Raw genomic sequence first — 18,494 nt, 5'->3', positions numbered from 1 at the left:
GCATGGGGGGATCTGCACTGTTTTTATGTGTTTTTGGCAGACCATATATAATGGGTATTTTGGTGTTAGATGGAGTCAAAAATTCGGCCTCGGTTTCACAAAGCTGATCCTCATTCACTGCCTTTTGGACCATATTTAATATCCGTTTCTTAAGGGCATTCTCGGGGTTTCTGGTGACACGTATGTAGTGGCCCGAGGAAGATAATAGGTCATTCATCTTCCTTTTGTAGTCAGTAGTGTCCAAGACAGTTATCCCGCCACCTTTATCACAAGGTTTGATCGTGATATTTTTATTTGTCTCCAGATCCTTTAGGGCTTTCTTTTCTTTGAGGGATAGGTTGGGTTTAGGGAGGGGCACATATTTGATCACCTTATTGATCTTCTGCATTACAGTTTTTTCGAATATGTTGACCTCAGGTCCAACCATCTCCAAAGAGGGTGTAAATGACGATGGAGGTTTACACCCAGATTTGTTGTTTTCACTTCTGGTGGGCGGTGCTTCCAGGAAAAACTTCTGGAGGCGTATTTTCCTAAAGAATAGTTGTAGATCTTTGTTGAGTTCAAATTTATTGAAATTGGCGGATGGCACAAAAGAGAGGCCTCTAGATAAAAGTCTAGTAGCCTCGGAGTCTATGATTTCATTAGACAGATTGAATATAGGGAGCCCCCTTATGTTCTCCAATACTGCTGTTGGCGAGTCTGTACGTACATCTGCGGCTGCCCGCGACCCTGATGGTAACTCCTCGTTTGGGGGGTTCTCGGCGGGGGACGGGAATTCCCCCGGCGGTTCCCTAAAAAACGGTTCGGTTGGTAGTTACGGTCATATCCTGTATTCCTATTCCCTCTGTTGGAGTTGTGTCCCTGATTGGGGTTGTGTCCTTGTTCATAGCTTGGATCATATTCCTCTGGGGTGTCCCCCTCAGAGTCAGTGGTCTCAGAGAAAGTGGTGACTTTTCTTCCCTGTCCCCACCTTGGGGCCTGTCCTCGGGGAGCACTCTCTTCCTGATTGGTGTAAAAATTAGTCCCCAGGTAAGGATAGGCTCGTTCTTGTGAGAACATTCGGACATCCTTCCTTAACTTTTCTGTTTTCCTTTTTAAGAGGTAATCCGAGAAAGATTCTAGTTCGAATTGAATTTCTTCAAGTTTCCTTTTTCCCTCATCCACTGGGTCTCCCTCCTTTAACTTATCTTCCAACTCCTTGATTTCTTTCTCCAAAATCTCCATCACGGTTCGTGCTGTTTCCACAATCAACATCATCCAGTCCCTGGAGCAACGGTTTGAAATAAGGGCCCATCGCTCCAGGAACTGTCTGATTTCGATGAACATTCCTGGGATGTTCCGGACCCTGAGTCCAATTGGGATGGTACCTGCTCTTAGATAGTCTAACATGAACTTGGCATGTAGTTCTGTTCTCTTCGATTTTTTCCGAAGGTTTAATAATTTGGTCCAATCTCCATTTAGTCCCTTGGGTACAGTAAAATCTTGGTTGCCATCAGTTGGGAGGCCCAACATTTTAGCAAAGTCATCATCCGTGAAGCCGAATGTTTTTATGGTGTCCATTCTGTTTTTTTAGGGAGGAAGGATAAGTATAGGGCTCAAAGGAGCCAGAATGATAACTAAGGATCAGTCAAGGAAAGGTCGCTCCTCTATGTATGGTGTTAATTATATTATTCTTTCGAATTTTTCTGGCCTAAGCTGGTATAAGGCACAGGTCATGCGTGTAATATTTTTAAAGTCACAGACAAGTAATCCCAACACTCAGACACAATCAATCAAATATCAATCATATATTCTCCCGGGAGTACAACTTACACTGGGTAAGAAAGTGGTTTCCGCGATGTATTTGTCGAAGGATAAACTCCCAGCAGAATTGTCTTCTCTCCCGGATATTCTTTGGGCTACTGGTCCTAATGATGTGGGTCTTTTGGAAATATCACCATATGTTGTGACATTGAAAGCCAATGTTAGAATGCCGTGCATTCCCCAGTACAAAATCTCTAGCGAAGGTGAAAAAGCATTGTTAGCAATCATATATGACCTGATTAATAAAGATGTAATTGAAGAGACTAAAGGCAATGTTTGTAATAGTCCTGTTCTGCCTGTTCTGAAACACACTGATCCCTCCCATCCACCTGTTTACAGGTTCGTGATTGATCTTAGAGAGGTTAATAAGATCGTTTTTCTGGCGCCCCGGTTAGGAACCCCATTTCTAGTCCTATGTCACTTTCTATTGGACCTTGTGAATTGGAAGCACCCCTCACCCGACGACAGGCTGTGGTGAAAATTTGTTGGGATTGGACCTGTTGAAAAGATTGTATGCGACTTTGTACTGTTCTCCTTTGGGAGTACAACTTACACTGGGTAAGAAAGTGGTTTCCGCGATGTATTTGTCGAAGGATAAACTCCAAGCAGAATTGTCTTCTCTCCCGGATATTCTTTGGGCTACTGGTCCTAATGATGTGGGTCTTTTGGAAATATCACCATATGTTGTGACATTGAAATCCAATGTTAGAATGCCGTGCATTCCCCAGTACAAAATCTCTAGCGAAGGTGAAAAAGCATTGTTAGCAATCATATATGACCTGATTAATAAAGATGTAATTGAAGAGACTAAAGGCAATGTTTGTAATAGTCCTGTTCTGCCTGTTCTGAAACACACTGATCCCTCCCATCCACCTGTTTACAGGTTCGTGATTGATCTTAGAGAGGTTAATAAGATCGTTGTACAACAGTTTCAGATATAACTGCCCTATTGACTATGATTCCAGCTTCAGCGGCTTGGTTCTCAGTGATTGACTTGAAGAACGCTTTCTTCAGCATCCCAATTGCCGAGGAGAGCAGGGATATTTTTGGCTTCAGTTTAGGAGGCCGAAGCTTCCGCTTCAAGCATGCTCCTCAAGGCTACTGCGAAAGCCCGTCAATATACAGTCAGGCTTTGAAAACACAGCTCGATACGATTGCTTTACCTGCTGGCGCTACCCTTATTCAGTACGTCGATGATTTGTTGGTTGCCGCAGATACTGAGGAGAGTTGCAAAGAAGCCACATTGTCGTTGTTGCGTCATTTGTCTGATTTGCATCACAAAGTGTCTCTCTCAAAGCTGCAATATTGCCGAAAAGAAGTGACCTACCTAGGTCACCTCTTATCGAAGGAGGGAAGGAAACTGACCCCAGAAAGAATCCAGGCAATTGCAAAGTTGAATGTGCCAAGAATACAGAGAGAAGTGAGTGCTTTCTTACGTATTACATCCTATTGTAGGCAATGGATACCGAATTTTTCCTTATTGGCCAAACCTTTGGTGGCATTAACTTGTAAAGATACACCGAATCCCATCCCATGGTCCAAAGAGTGTCAGAAAAGTTTCTCAGAATTGCGGGATGCATTGTGTTCGGCTCCTGTATTGGGTACCCCCGACTACAGTAAGCCTTTTACATTGTACGTCCATGAGAAATAAGGTTGTGCATTTTCAGTGTTGACACAGTCTTTTGGGGACAAGCAACTTCCATGCTCGTATTTCTCGTCGACTTTGGATCGGTAGCTAAAGCGCTGCCAAGTTGTTTAAGGGCCACAGCCGCAGCAGCCGTTTCTATTCGACAGTCTGCTGGGTTAGTAATGAATAACATGTTAATCGTGATGGCCCCGCATGCAGTGGACACTTTGTTAAACAGAACCAAGACACAGCACTTAACTAGTGCTCGATTGTCAGGTTATGAATTGACACTCCTAGCGAGTCATGTGCACATCAAAAGGTGTAATACATTGAACCCAGCTACGTTGTTGCCGATCCCAGTCGAGACAGAGAATGCTGAAGAGTCACATGACTGTTTCCTCAGAACTGAGGAGGAAACGAATGGGAGAATAGACCTTAGGGACACTCCCCTAGCAGAATGTGATGGCACTTTGTGGGTTGATGGTTCATGTTTCAAGTTGCCGAATGGCGATACGACTGCGGCATATGCTGTTACGACCTTGCATACGATTGTTGAAACTGCACGCGTCTCACATAACTCAGCGCAAGCAGCAGAATTGATTGCATTAACAAAAGCGTGTGTGTTGGCAAAAGGAAAACGAGTGAATGTGTACACTGACAGTCAGTATGCCTTTGGTGTTGCCCATAGTTTTGGACGTTTGTGGCGTGAACGAGGTTTCTTGACTTCGCATGGTGCTAAGATCCAGCACGGTCAGTTGGTGAATGAGCTTCTTGAGTCACTGACTTTGCCGTTGCAAGTGGCGATTGTGAAATGCAGTGCACACAAAAAGATTACAGATGATGTTGGTCGAGGAAATGCGTTTGGGGATGAGGTTGCGAAAGAAACCGCAAGGAATATAATGAGTCGAATGTATGTTGCAGGCCCTGCATGATGGGTGGGTGACGTTGGTATGTGTGAAGATACGTTTGAGAGTGTGAAGTCCATCCAAGCTGAAGCTACAGAGAGAGAACTGAAGGTATGGAGAGAAAGCACGGGTAAACTGGACGCGAATGGTTGTTGGGTTGAATTGTCGGAGCATCAGCGTTGGATGCTACCCAATGCGTATGTGCCTGCAGTGGTTACAATGGCGCATGGAATGGCGCACATCAGTGTGAAAGGAATTTGCAAGTTACCAGCTCCAGTATGGCAGAACACCAGAATCCCTAAGTATGCGGAGAATATAGTCAAGAACTGTATGGTGTGTCTGAAATACAATCCTGGTAGGGGAACCCCAACTCCAGCTGGTCATTTCGCTCCTCCTACGTACCCGTTTGAGGTTTTGCAGCTAGATTTCATCCACATGGAGAGGTGCAACAATCTGAAATACGTACTCGTTGTTGTTTGCGCCTTTTCAAGATGGATAGAAGCATACCCCCTGAAAGACAATAGTGCCTTATCAACAGCTAAAGCCCTTATCAAGGAGTTATTCCCCAGATTTGGAATGCCAAGAATGGTTTGGAGTGATAATGGGAGTGAATTTGTGGGTCGAGTGATGAAGAAAGTGTGTGTAGGGCTAGGCATTCATCAAAAATTCCATGCTGCAAATCACCCCCAATCAGCTGGATTAGTAGAGTGCTATAACGGCACGCTAAAACTAAAATTGGCCAAAATTCAATCGAGTTCTGGTCTTACTTGGCCTGACGCACTGCCCTTGGCACTCCTATCCACAAGAATGACTGTGCACTCGAGGGTGGGACTTAGTCCCTACGAAATAATGTTCGGCCGTCCGGCCAACATATGGGGAGTACCAAGGCCAGCCAGATTCAGAGACTTAGAACACCCTGTACTACTTGATTACTTGTACGAATTGACGGCTAAAGTGCGTGTTTTACACCAACAGGTACATGATACTCTACCTCAAGCTACTGAAGCTCCAGGACATCCTATTGACCCTGGAACCTATGTACTCGTGAAGAATTTCCGGCGGTTAAAGAATGATGAGCCCCGCTGGACCGGTCCCCACCTAGTGCTTCGCTCCACGAGATCGGCTGTTCGCGTAGAAGGAAAGAAATACTGGATCCACGGGGCCCATTGCAAAAGGGTCCCTCTACCCCTGCCTCATGACCGGTGGGTCCAGGAGGGGATTGCTGATTCTGAGACTGAAACTTTGCCTCGCTTCCTGCTTTTCAGTGATGCACAGGTAAAAGGAGCAAACTCTGTACGTGAGAGTGATGACATTCTGCAAGGATCTGTGCCACCGTCGATGCGATAGAACATTACAGAACCTGAACTGTTGTTCGAAAACCAGACAATCCCTGGAAAAACACGCTACAATTTGAGACCAAGAGCTATGACTATGGACAAATAAATTAACTTTTTGATTATTTTTGATTGTGCAGCTCTCTCATCTGAGAAACTTGCTCATTTTTGTTTTTCGAACCGCCATCCGGTTCTGCTGCTAGGGTCGCGGTTGCCCAAGTCTCTGGAGTGCAGCTGAAGATGTTAGGTCAACAGTTCTGTTGGTTCAAGGGAGTCACCCTGGACTGACAGAAGCACTCTTTAGCAGAAACACCCTACCACCACGGGCAGCAACTTAGAAAGGATGGAGTTTTCTAAGATGGAGAGACCTGCCAGACGAATGAACTTTAAAGCCAGAATGTGTACATTAATGACAAGAACACGATTTCTGATATTATGTATTTGTATGTTGCTTAGTGTGATGACATTTTTTGTAGGCTATGTTTTATTCACTTTTCAAGTGACATTTACACCCACTACACAGCCCATACCTCCTCCTACTGTTTCCTCACATTTCTTCCCCCCTCTGCCTGAACACGAGACCGCTAGAAGATCGGAATTTGCAAATAACTCTTTTGTTCAGCTTTTACACCAACACCAGTTAGTAATGAACACGACTAATTGTTGGGTGTGCGGTCTTATGCCACACACGACAGATAAAGGCATCCCATATTTTGTCCTGCCGTTCAGCTACTATGGTTCTTTGTGGGCGTTTCAGATGATGTTCCTATTTGCCATTGAACCATACCCCCCACGTCCCACGAGAAGTAACTCGAGCAACAAGGCATTAGTGGTAGGAATCACGAATATGAGTAGATACATTAACTCGTATAGAACCATTCCTGAAGATGAGTTGCAAGCATACACTAGATGGAACATGACCGGATATAGAGTTGCTCTGAATGAGAACAAACAAGCAAAGAGATCATCCCCGATTTGTATTGTACCCCATAAGGGTCACCTATGTCTGCAAGGCAATGGCAGGAATCCCGGAGCTCAGTTAGGGAAGAGTGGCTGCACTAAAACGTATGTCTTTTCATCTCAGACCTCCCCTTCATTCCTAGCAGCTAAGGGCACCTACTTCATCTGCCATGATAGGGCATATACATGGCTACCCCCCGACTTCTCGGGCACATGTTTCATTTTGTTCCTGTTGCCTCCCACCTACACCGCCGCGGCAGATTACCATAGGACAAGGACAGTTAGAGGTGTCGTGAGTAAAGACGACACTACGGGACAAGAATTTGGAGACTTCGTAAAAGGTTTTCTGCCGTTCTGGGGTCCTATGGTGAACAGCAGGAACATTCGCCAATTGACGAGGGTAGTTGAATCTACCATAGTCGAAACTGCCGGTGCCCTTAGTAATTTGACTGCTGAGCTCCAGTCGGATCGCCTTATGACTCTTCAGAACAGGGTCGCCTTAGACGTCATACTTGCAGACCGAGGTCGGGTATGTAAGGTGATCCAATCAAGTTGCTGCATTTTCATCCCAGATGACGCTCCGACAGTATACCAGGCCATCTCCAAACTGCATAAAATCTCCGAATCCATTCACGTGGATAAGGGAGACTGCTCTTTGATGGGGTGGTTCTGGGAACTGATATCTGCCTGGGGATGGGAGATTCTGATAGTCATTGGGATGATCTTAGCCATTCTTTTTCTGTCCTGTCTGTGTATACACTGTGCTCCTGCAATATGTGGCCTCTGTGCTACATCATGTGTAAGGAAACATACCTCAAGAAACAAACTAAGTAGTAGGATGATGCTACAGCAACATTTCAATGACTTTGCGAATACTGACCTGGACTCAGATTAGCATGAGTATAGGTTATTGCCTATGTAAGGGCAAAAGGAGGGTCTATGGTACTTCAAATTCTGGACCCGTGTCAGATACATGGTCGTATCATGACGATTTTGGTATCAGCAGACCGATAATGGTTCGAATACTATGCACAAGCATTTCCGTCAGGTTCGAGTGATCAGCAGCCATTTTGGGATTGCCCTCACATAAGGCAATGACTAAAGGCCAAAACCGACCTGAAGGACACGTACACCTTTGCTGACTCCGCTGTGACCTGGGCAAGCTAACTCCACTGCCTGAAGCCAAACCTGTTCGGGCAGTTCTTTTCCCAGTGGCCGGGCAAGATCAGAATCAAGGCACAACATGTCATAAACCTTTCATCGCATACAAGCCATGCCTAATCTTACACATACCTGTCCCTGTTTCTTGCTTTATGACTTGCTTTACGAGGAGGAGGTGCCCGATTTTATTGGGGGTCTGTCGATATCTGATGGAAATACTGGACCTCGCCGGGTAATCAATTATGAGCTGGGCGAACAGAAATGTGGGCTTGTCATCATGACTTTGCTTTTCCTTTGTAGTAAAAATATTTGTATGGTCAACTGTAAAATAAGGAATGTTTGCCTAAAGCACATTATTTGGTATAAAAGAAGAAGGCTGTCTTCGTAAAAGAGAGCAGTCTCCTGAGAACATACATGTGCTTCATGCTGTTGTACTTCTAGGATATCTGTTACTGGATGCAGCCAATAAATACGATCTTTGACTTCACCTAGAAGACTCTGTGTTTCTGTAGTCTGAAACAGGAAGGACTCAGGAGTTTTCAGGTGTACTCCCTGGCTCCGCCGGGCCCATAAAAACCCGGTACTCCACAGCTCCCCAACTCCGCTCTGTCACCACACCGCAAGCTGCAAGCATCCCAGCGCACAACGTCTCGCCCTGCAATGCAAGCCTCGGACCCACCGACTCCGTCAATGGGCCGTTGCCTACACCGCATTGAGGGACAACGCGACCTGCAACGTTTCCTTTCTGCACCGCGACGAACACCGTGCCAGCCGCATCAAGTAAAAGGTACTGTGTCTGAGTCTGTCGACCTTTGAGTGGGCCCTTATCCATGCGGTCTGCTGGATTTGTTAGACTCTGTGTTATTTCAGCAACGCTGTAGACGGACAGGGCTACCGACTCGCCCAGAACCTTTATTTCAGCCTTTTTAACCAGAACTCTGGATCTTGTATAGAATTGTGGATTATTTTTGTCGTTTATTGGTCTTGTGGTAACTCTATATAAAAGAATACTTATTTTTGATATAAAACCTTGTGTGGTTTCCATTTGTAGTGTTGTCACTGGGTTACTGTATGTGTTCACAAATGCTTTACACACTGCCTCTGAGATAAGCCTGTCTGCTCATGCCAAGCTACCAAGGGGGTGAGCATGGGTTATTTTACGAGTGTATCCCCTTACCCTGACTATAGGAGAGGGTCCCTATTTTCACAAGTACCTACCTGTGCCAACTAAAGACACCCAATTCTAACAGAGGCTGATATGTTCTTGGATTTTGCTACTGTTTTTTTAATTGATGGCGGCTTACTACAGCTGACCAAAGTTCAGCCAGTCCTAGCAAGTTGATAGTTTTGTAGAGATGTTCACGAGCCACTGAGTGTGGTTTCTTGTGATCTCCTCCCAGATGTAATGGTTGATGGAGTTTTCCTCTGAGTTTTTGAGCTTCTGGAAAAAGATGACAAAGGCTGCGCATCTGGCTTTGAGCTGCTTCATTAGCCTCAACTCAAGCCAGATCTGTGCTGTTGAGGGGTTTTGGGGGACCTGTAAGATGTGCCTATATATACGGACTACTGTCTTCTCCAAAACCAGTATGTCTCTGCCTTGAAGTACCTCGCTGACGTAGGCCGGGGTTATTACCACATTGCAGCACAGATCATAATTTTGTTTTATTACTGTTTATTTTCAGCCTATACGCTTCGGCGTAGGACTTGGTCACTCCCAGAAGGCCCTGCATCCCAGCCCGAGTTTTGCTGAGTAACACCAGATCATAAGTGTACAGACAAATGGACAGCTATCTCAACCCTAGCTTAGGGACATGCCAGTTGATGGAGGAGAGGGTTGGGCGGGAAGTCTGCAAGAAATACATTGATTAGCATTGGTTCCAGCACGCACCCCTGTTTTAAACTGCTTGTTGTTGTAATGGCCCTTGAAAGGTTGCCTCCATTCCCCAATTTGATACTGACACAGGTGTTAGAGTATAGGTGCTCTATTGCTTTCAGGAGGTGTGGGGGGACTTTCCAGTTATTCAGTTTTTCCCAGAGCTTGTTACGGTCCACTCTGTTGAAGGCGGCTTGTAATGAATGTAGCAGAGATAAAGGGGGAGCTTTGAGATTGTGGAGGAGTTGAATATAAGAGAATGGTTGGGCATCATGTTTATTGTGGTGCCTGATTTCCTGGTGAACCAGTTTGGTAGGAAGGGATGATGGGATTTAAATTTGCCAGGTCGCTCAGGTGCTCAAGTGGGACCCGGTGTAGTATTTTGCCTCGTTATCAATCAAGGCTATCAGCCTGTGGTTCCAGGTTCAAGTTTATTTCCTCCTTTAAAGATGGGTGAAATTGTGGATCCTCTGAGGGTTCGCGAGGGATTGAAAAGTGCCACCATAGCTCGGCCTATTTTGTTGGTCTGTTTTATATATTGCCTGGGGAATGCTGTTTGGACCAGGGGCCCCAGTATTCCACCACCTGGTTATCTGCTGCTGCACCACATCAGGTGTGATTGTGAAAATCCCGCAGGTGTCCGGACCCACTGCACGTCCACTCTGAGGTCCGGTCCTGGGTGATCAGACACCGAGTTGTAATGATATAACAGGAGCAGCTTGTGGATTAAAGTGGGCGTGCAGGAAAGTGGCTCAGGAGACTTCCGGGATGTCTGAACATAGCTTCCTGTGAGTGGGTTTTTCAAAGCATTCACTGTGTGCCAGAACCTATTTGAGTTGTTGTGCTTAAAGTCCCAGATGAGATTTGCCCAGAGGGTCTCTGTATTTTGCCTCTTGATGGCCCATATTTCTTTCCTAAAGTCCTGTTTGGCTGCCTTTAATCGCATTTGGTTCGTTGAGTGGGAAGCGTCGGACTGCTCTCGGGCTATATGAACTTTCCATTTCAGTTGTTTGTGCACTTCTTGTATAGCTTTTGAGCATTCAATATGATGTGTCCGTACTGCTCCTTTGCTGGATTTACCTTTGTGGAGAACTAGTTTATGTGCGTGTCTGCAAATGCCTCCCATTCATCTTTGGCTGTGCCGTGGAGTTGTTGAAAATTGTTCAGATGGCGCAATGCCTCCTGTACCAGACTCTCTATTGGTTCAGAGGCCCATTTAATTATTTTTAAATTGATTGAAAAAATGGACCCTACTACTTGTGCTGTGCACTTATTCTCCGTGGAACTTATGGCAAATTCTAGCTCCTGGGGTAGATTATCACTTTTGGGCTTAGAGCCCATTTTAAATGAGAGAACTGAGTGTAGTAGGGGATGAAATACCAATGTGTAGTCTATTAGTGAGCTTCCCGATTGAAAGTGAAACAAGAAGACTGAGGAAGTGTCGCTGTTGGTGCGACCATTAAGAACACGCAGCCCCAAATCCTGACCAGGGTTACACCCATCCGATCGTTGTGCTGATTTGGGTTTGTTTAGGGAAACTCCACTCGTGAGCCTCAGTGTCTTCACTACTGATGGAGTGTCCTAGCAGCTTCATTTTGAAGTCCCCTGTCACTGTTAGTGGGGTGCCTGGATGACATCCTTCAAGTCTGATGATGTGTTCTATCGGCTTTTTTTATAGCTCGCTGTGATCTTTCTGTGCTGGTGGCATGTATATGTTTATCAGCATGAGGCCCTGTTCCTTCCCTTAGTTACAAGAGTCCGATGCAGTATCTGGAGTCTGTTGTGTTCTGTTGTGTGATCTTGCTCCTCACTTTACGAGCTGTTGAAAAATGTACTCCTAAGCCACCTTTCCATCCGCTAAATTTAGGTTTTTAGGTGGCCGGGATCGAGGCGTGAGTAAATCCTGGCATTAATAAATACCAGAATTGATATTGATTCTGATACCCATGTTTCCTGGAGCTCTTTGTTTGAGAATGTGTGGAAATAACTCTGTGACTCTTGTCACTGATCTTCTCCTTCAGACCAAGGATATTCCACGAGAAGAGTCTTAAGTTGTGATTAAACCGCTTAGTGAGAACATGTCTTTTCTCTTTTATCCGGCCTGTTGATAAATGTGAACTCTAAAACATCCAAAATATGTTTCAAGCTCCCGGTGACCTTGAACCTGACCTTGGAATGTCAACAGTGTTAACCAGGTTGGGGTTTGTATATTAGATAAGATTTTCTTGAGTGGCATCGGAGTTTACTTTTTATGTGTTTGATCCACTGCTCAATATCACATGCTTATTTGTATGTGTTAAAATTCACAGTTTTGTCACTCAAAATTGTACACAATATGTTGTTTCTGGCATTGTGGATCTTTCAGTGTTTAGTCTAATAATCTCCTAAAATGGACTTTAGAGAATGAGCAGATTTTAAAAGTAGTGCTGGTTTCCTGTAACATGTTATGGTAAGTGTATTCGTAAAGCACACTGTCACCTGCGAGAGATCCAGGCACTGAATAGGCGTGTGTGTATAGACCTACCTACGGTACTTTGGGTAATTAAAAAGCCAGTTATTTAGCTTCTTGTGGAATTCAAGAAGAGAGGAGGAGGCTCTGACGTGGAGAGGTAGGTTGTTCCAAGCATTAAGGAGCAATGTAAGATAATGCTCATCCTCCTGATCTGGTTCCTTCTATGTGTGGGTATGGTTGCAAGTAGGAGTCCTGCAGAGCTGAAGTGTCAGGATGGTTGGTGGAAGAAGATGCAACTGTTCAGGTTGGTGGGGGCTGAGCTATAGAGTACCTTGAGTGTGTGTGTGTGCATGTGTGTGTGTGTGTGTGTGTGTGTGTGTGTGTGTGCAGGCCGTTCAGGTAGTTGGGGCCTGACTTGGAGTGCCTTCAATGTCTGTGCGCGTGCATCTATATCTCTAAATCAGAGGGAGCCAAAGTAGACCCAGAATACATATTTTCAGGATGTCCACATCAGATGCATTTGCATCCACTTAATCTAAATGAAACTTAAATGTCAAATCAGTGGTTATCCCGAGAATCTGTCTGGGACTTGTCCTTTCCGAGCCTACATGGTTACCATTGCTCTGAAAAGACAATGTATTCAGCATAACATCCTGAAGTAATTTGTGGTATCTCTATTCTACAGGGCATGGACATCAAGTAATGAAACGGACATTCAGACTCCACTGGTACCATCTGAGGTGCTTTCAAATGACTTTGGCACCAATTGCACTGAGCAGAAAACATTGCAAAGCAAAACATAAAGAAATACCCGGTTTGCAGCCAGCAGAATCTATCCGCAAATAACACAAATCAAGAATGAACTAAAAGTGTACACAAATGTTTAATTTTTTCATATCAAATTGAAACGAGTCAATGGGCACACCCTATTGAGAAACTATACACTCAAGTATGGAACTGGTTCCAGTGAACTATCAGCAATGAGTATGTCCCAGAAAAAACACACTGATGAGAAAACTTATGCATGCACTGAATGTGGGAAATGTTTCAGGTACCCATCATTAATGTATAGGCACCAGCAAAAACACACAGGTAATAAACCACATACATGTTCTAAGTGTGAGAAAAGTTTTAGTTTCCCATCGTTACAGTATAGGCATCAGCAAATACACAAAGGTAAGAAATCATATTCATGTGATGAATTCGGAATGATATTTAGTCAAAAAATAATATTAACCCGACACACACAAAAACTCGTGGGTGCATCACCTGTGGCATCTCCTGGCTATGGGGAGTATCAGCCTGATTCATCATTCTCCTGTTTTGCGAGCCCCTAATAGCGATTCATAGCGATTCGCTATTAAGGACTCGCAAAACGGGATTCATGTAGAAATTGCATAAAGAAATGCGATTCCTACATAATCCTTATTTGCGATTAGCAAATTGCTAATCGCAAATAAGGAATAACTCGCCATTCATTCCTATGGGCCAAAAGGCCCATAGGAATGAATGGGGAGTATTCCTTATTTGCGATTAGCAATTAGCTAACCGCAAATAAGATAGCGATTTGAAGGGTGCCAGGGGTGTCCAAAGGACACCCTGTAGCACCCCTCAAATGAAATATTACACAGGTGTTGCATACACACATGTCCAAAGGACATGTGTGTGTGTAACATGCAACTCAGAAAATGCATTTAAAAGCATTTTTCTGAGTTTTTGCAATTTACCACGAGGTCTGACCTCGCGGTAAATTGCGGCCAGAAATTGCGAATTCGCAAAACAAAATTGGATGATGAATTACATTTAAGGAATCTCAAATAGAGATTCCTTAAATGTAATCCCTCGCAAAATTGCGAGATCGCAATTAGCGATTTTTGCATTTGGGATGATAAATCCCAAATGCAAAAATCGCACTCGCAAAGGGTCAGATTCTTAGAATCTGGCCCTTTGCGAGCTGATTTCGGCTTCATGAATAAGGCTGAATGCCACTAAGTGTGGATGGGAAGGGTAAATATTTTGCGAAACTCTGGTCACCTTTCTTGCATCTCCTCACTCAAGACATGAGAGAAGGGACATGCCTGAAATATTTACAGATCCTCAAGCTTGTCCCCCTGGAGCCGTTGGGCCCCATTCAATCTTAGGTGGATCATGCAGATAACAATATAAATGATGGAGTGGTGCCTCGGGAGGAAGGTCTTTATCTATTGATGGAACTGGTGCAGAGGTGGATGGGGAGAGGGATTGGGAGGTGGGGGGGATGTTTAGTTAGATTGTCTTCTACTTTGATTTGCTGTTTTGTTCTTACCGATGTCCATAAATAGGAAATCAGTATGACAGTCCTACTCGTTGGTCGTTACTGTGTGAATCCTACACGTTGTTTGTCTTATAGCAATACTTTGGTATTCATTTTTGCTCTGCCGGCCTTAGGATGTAGGTAGGAAGCTCTGTACTATGATTCTGATTTCCGAATAATAAAAATGATTGTCTCTAAAAAACACATGGGTGAAAAAGCAAAGCTGTGCTCAGAATGTGGAAAGACTTTCACGTTCCCAGAAGCATTAATTCAGCACTTTCAAATTCACACTGGAGAGAAACCATATACATGTTCTGAGTGTGGGAAGAGTTTTAGGGCCCGATGGTCATTTGATACACATTAACGAATACACACTGGAGATAAAGCCATATTCATGTAAGGAGGGTGGAAGGTGCTTCACTCACCTTTCATTACTAACTCAACATGAACGAAGACACACTGGTGAGAAGCTCTACAAATGCAGTGAATGTCGAAAGAGTTTTAACTCCTTAACATCATTGGGTCGTCACCAGCGGACACACACTGGTGAGAGACCATTCGAGTGCACCGGGTGCTGGAAAGGTATTAGGGAACTATCATCTTTGTACACGCACCAGAGTATACACACCGGTGAGACCCCATTTGCTTGTACAGAGTGTGGGAAGGCTTTCCGATTAAAAGCAACATCGCAGTGACATCAGGGGAAACCTACTGGTGAAAAACCATATAAATGTACAGAGTGTGGGAAAGGTTTGAGTGATCTGCCATCACTGTATAATCACCAATTAATACACACAGGTGAAAAGCCATTTCACTGCAGTGAGTGTGGGAAGGCTTTCAGATTAAAGACTTTTTTCAACAACATAACCAAATTCACACAGGTGAAAAACCAAACTCCTGTTCCGATTATGGGAAAGCTTTTAGATTGAAAGCATGTTTTATGCAACACCAACAAATACACACAGGTGAAAAATAATCTTATGTATGTTCAGAATGTGGGAAAGCATTCAGATTGAAAGTATCATTGCAGCATCACCAGTGGAGACACACTGGTGAAACTGCATATACGTGTATTGAGTGCAGAAACATGTTCAGATTTCAAAGATCATTCCAGCAACACCTGAAAATTCACAAAGGTGTAAAACTGTTTGCATGTTCAGACTGTGGGAAGTCTTTCAGGTTAAAGGACTCTTTCCGGAAACACCAACAAATGCACACAAGCGAGACACTGTACAAATGTTCAGAATGTGGGAAGACATTCAGATTAAAAGGCTCTTTTCAGAAACACCAACACATTCACACAGGGGCGAAACCACACACATGTTCAGAAAGTGGGAAGGCTTTCAGATTGAAAGAATCATTTCAGATACACCAATTGAGGCATACTGGTGAAAAACCATATAATTGTACTGAGTATGACAAGAGTTTTAGTAGGCCAGTGTCATTGCATAGACACCAGGTGACACACAGGAAATTAACTATGTCAAAATACCAAGATCCGTATGTGAGCTGCAGATCACAGTGTCGTACTCTGGCAGGATAGCCTTAGCCCTCGATCCATCTGATTTATAAATTGTGCACTAATATTACTTGCATTAATAGTTCTTCACAGAGAAAAACTGCAATATAAAATGCTATATAAACAACCACTGCCAAAGCTAATATGTATGGGATCGATTTTATAAGCCAGAAATACTAGGAATATCAAAAAAGTCTTCAATTGCACTGAATTTGTATTTAGCAAAGCCCCACCTGCAGGGGAGAAGCCATATGTGTTGTAACTTGGTTGCTAGATATCAAAGGTTGGTTCTTTAAATGGAAACACCACAAAGAAAGTCTCCTTTGCTATGCTTTGAAATGTATTTTATTTTTCCCATCATTGAAACAAAATGTCTAGCTGTGAAAAAATTATTGCTTTTTGTACACAGTGCATGCAGAGTAAAAAAACTGAATTTGACATAAAGTGTGATTGTTGGGTCTGCTTTTTGCTATAAAACATTCCCTTGTGCACTGCATTAGAACAGCTTCATAATAATAATAATAATAATAAGACTAAAGTGTATATAGCGCGAACAGCTACCTCACAAGGAGGTGTCCCGGCGCTTTGTAAGCATCACAATAAACTGAGTAGTAGCAGGGCAGCTTAAACGCTGATTACTGATTAAAAAGCCATGTCTTTAGCTGTTTCCTGAAAAGGGGCTCAGAAATTGCATTGCGAATAAAAAGTGGAAGGGTGTTCCACAATTTAGCAGTTCTCGACGAAAAAGCTCTAACTACGAGGTGAGCCTTAGCGAAACGGGGGACAGAGATCAAGTTCAGGGCATTCGAATGTAGAGACCGTACCTGCCTATAGCTGGGGAATCTAGAATTAAGATAGTTTGGGCACTTGCCCTGCAGAGCCCGAAAGGCCTATGTCAGGGCTTTAAAATCAATCCTGGATGCCACAGGCAACCAGTGAAGACTGCGCAGATGCGGGGAGATATGATGTCTAAAAGGAATATGTTTAATCAGCCTTGCCGCCACATTCCGCATTATCTGTAATTGCTGAGTCACATACTTAGGCAAACCAAGATAGAGTCCATTAGCGTAGTCCAGCCTAGATGTTACAGTGGCATGGACTACTAATTTACGACAATCTTGCGGCAAAAGATCCAAGAACTTTCGAAGGTTTCTAAGTTTTGTAAAGCAACCCGCCGCTACCTGTTGGATATGAGCAGAGAAGGAGAGGTCAGCATCCCATCTCACCCCCAGGTTTTTGGCACTAGTGCTAGAAGGGGCGGGCCCCATTTCGGTGAGCCACCAAAGATAAGACGAGGGCACAGGCCCCTTTCCGAAAAAGATCACTTCCGTTTTCCCTGCATTTAATTTCAATGTATTCGAGTTCATCCAGATGGCAATGTCACAAAGACAGCCCTTAAAGTTACTGAAGGCCTCCACTGTCAGCTCTTGGTAGGAAAAGACCAACTGTGTGTAGTTCACGTATGAAATCGCTTTGATACCCCAGTTGGCTATTAAAGTAAAAAGAGGGTCTAAATACACATTAAAAAGCAGGGGGCTTAGAGCAGAGGCCTGGGGAACCTCACACCAAAGAGGTATAGGTTTGGATGAAAACGGGCGTAGGGCGACTTTCTGCGATCAGGCGCTCATATAGGACTGCACGCAGGCACACACATTCTCACCCAGACTAACATTTTAAAGTCTTTGAAGCAATCTAACATGATAGACCGTGTTGAAAGCCGCAGATAAATCCAGGAGCACCAGCATTGCTGATGCCCCTGAATCTAGTGCCCACCTAATTGATTACGCCACCTCTATAAGGGCGATCTCGGTGCTGAAGCCAGGCTGAAAGCCTGACTGTGTTTCATGCAATATCGTATTGCTTTCAATAAAGCAATTCAGTTGACGTTGTACTAGCTTCTCTAGTATTTTCCCCGGTGCGGGTAAGAGCGAAATTGACCTGAGGTTGCTAAGATCATCTGTGGCTCCATTTGGTTTCTTTTTCAGCGGAAGCACTGTAGCATGTTTCCAACAGTCAGGGAAAATTCTGGTCTCCAGAGAGGTGTTCCAGATATGAGTGAGAGTGTCTATCACAAAAGGAGAAATCATTTTCCACAGTTTGGGAGGGCATGGGTCATCGGGTACTCCTGATTTACATTTATCTATCTCGGCTACCGCCTCCTGCTGCACGATTGGTCGAAAGCAGGGAAGCGACTGAGCCCATGCAGTGCTCAAAGAGGAATCTGACTTCTCTGTCATGACAGAGACAGAGAATGTATCATACACCTTTTTTATTTTATTATTAAAAATGTTTGGAGTCTCTTCACACAGAGCTGGAGTTGAAGTCACTTCCGACTCAATTGCTCTTGGTTTAAAAAAAGACTGAACTACCTTAAAAACTTCTTTGCTTGACTGGTAGGAGGTGGATTGAAGAACCAAGCAGCCATAGCATGAGTTGAGAGCTGTGTACCTACTCTTATTTCCTGCAGAAAGTGAGTTCAATCACTGAGCCACTTGGGCTGCCCCACTTGTCCTCTGGTTTTTGATTTTTTGCAGGGTGTAACACAAACAAGTAGAGCTAGCCTGGAA

General features: G+C 44.1%; 1 pseudogene; it reads left to right on the top strand.

The window, feature by feature from the left end:
* Positions 1–13,095: 13,095 nt before the first annotated feature.
* Positions 13,096–15,951, top strand: LOC147693217 (uncharacterized; annotated as a pseudogene).
* Positions 15,952–18,494: the final 2,543 nt, after the last annotated feature.

This window comes from Lissotriton vulgaris, chromosome 8, assembly GCF_964263255.1.
Source record: "Lissotriton vulgaris chromosome 8, aLisVul1.2, whole genome shotgun sequence".
NCBI classification, from domain to species: Eukaryota; Metazoa; Chordata; class Amphibia; order Caudata; family Salamandridae; genus Lissotriton; species Lissotriton vulgaris.
Note: the sequence above shows the minus strand (reverse complement) of the source record. Positions and strands in the feature narration are given on the sequence as shown.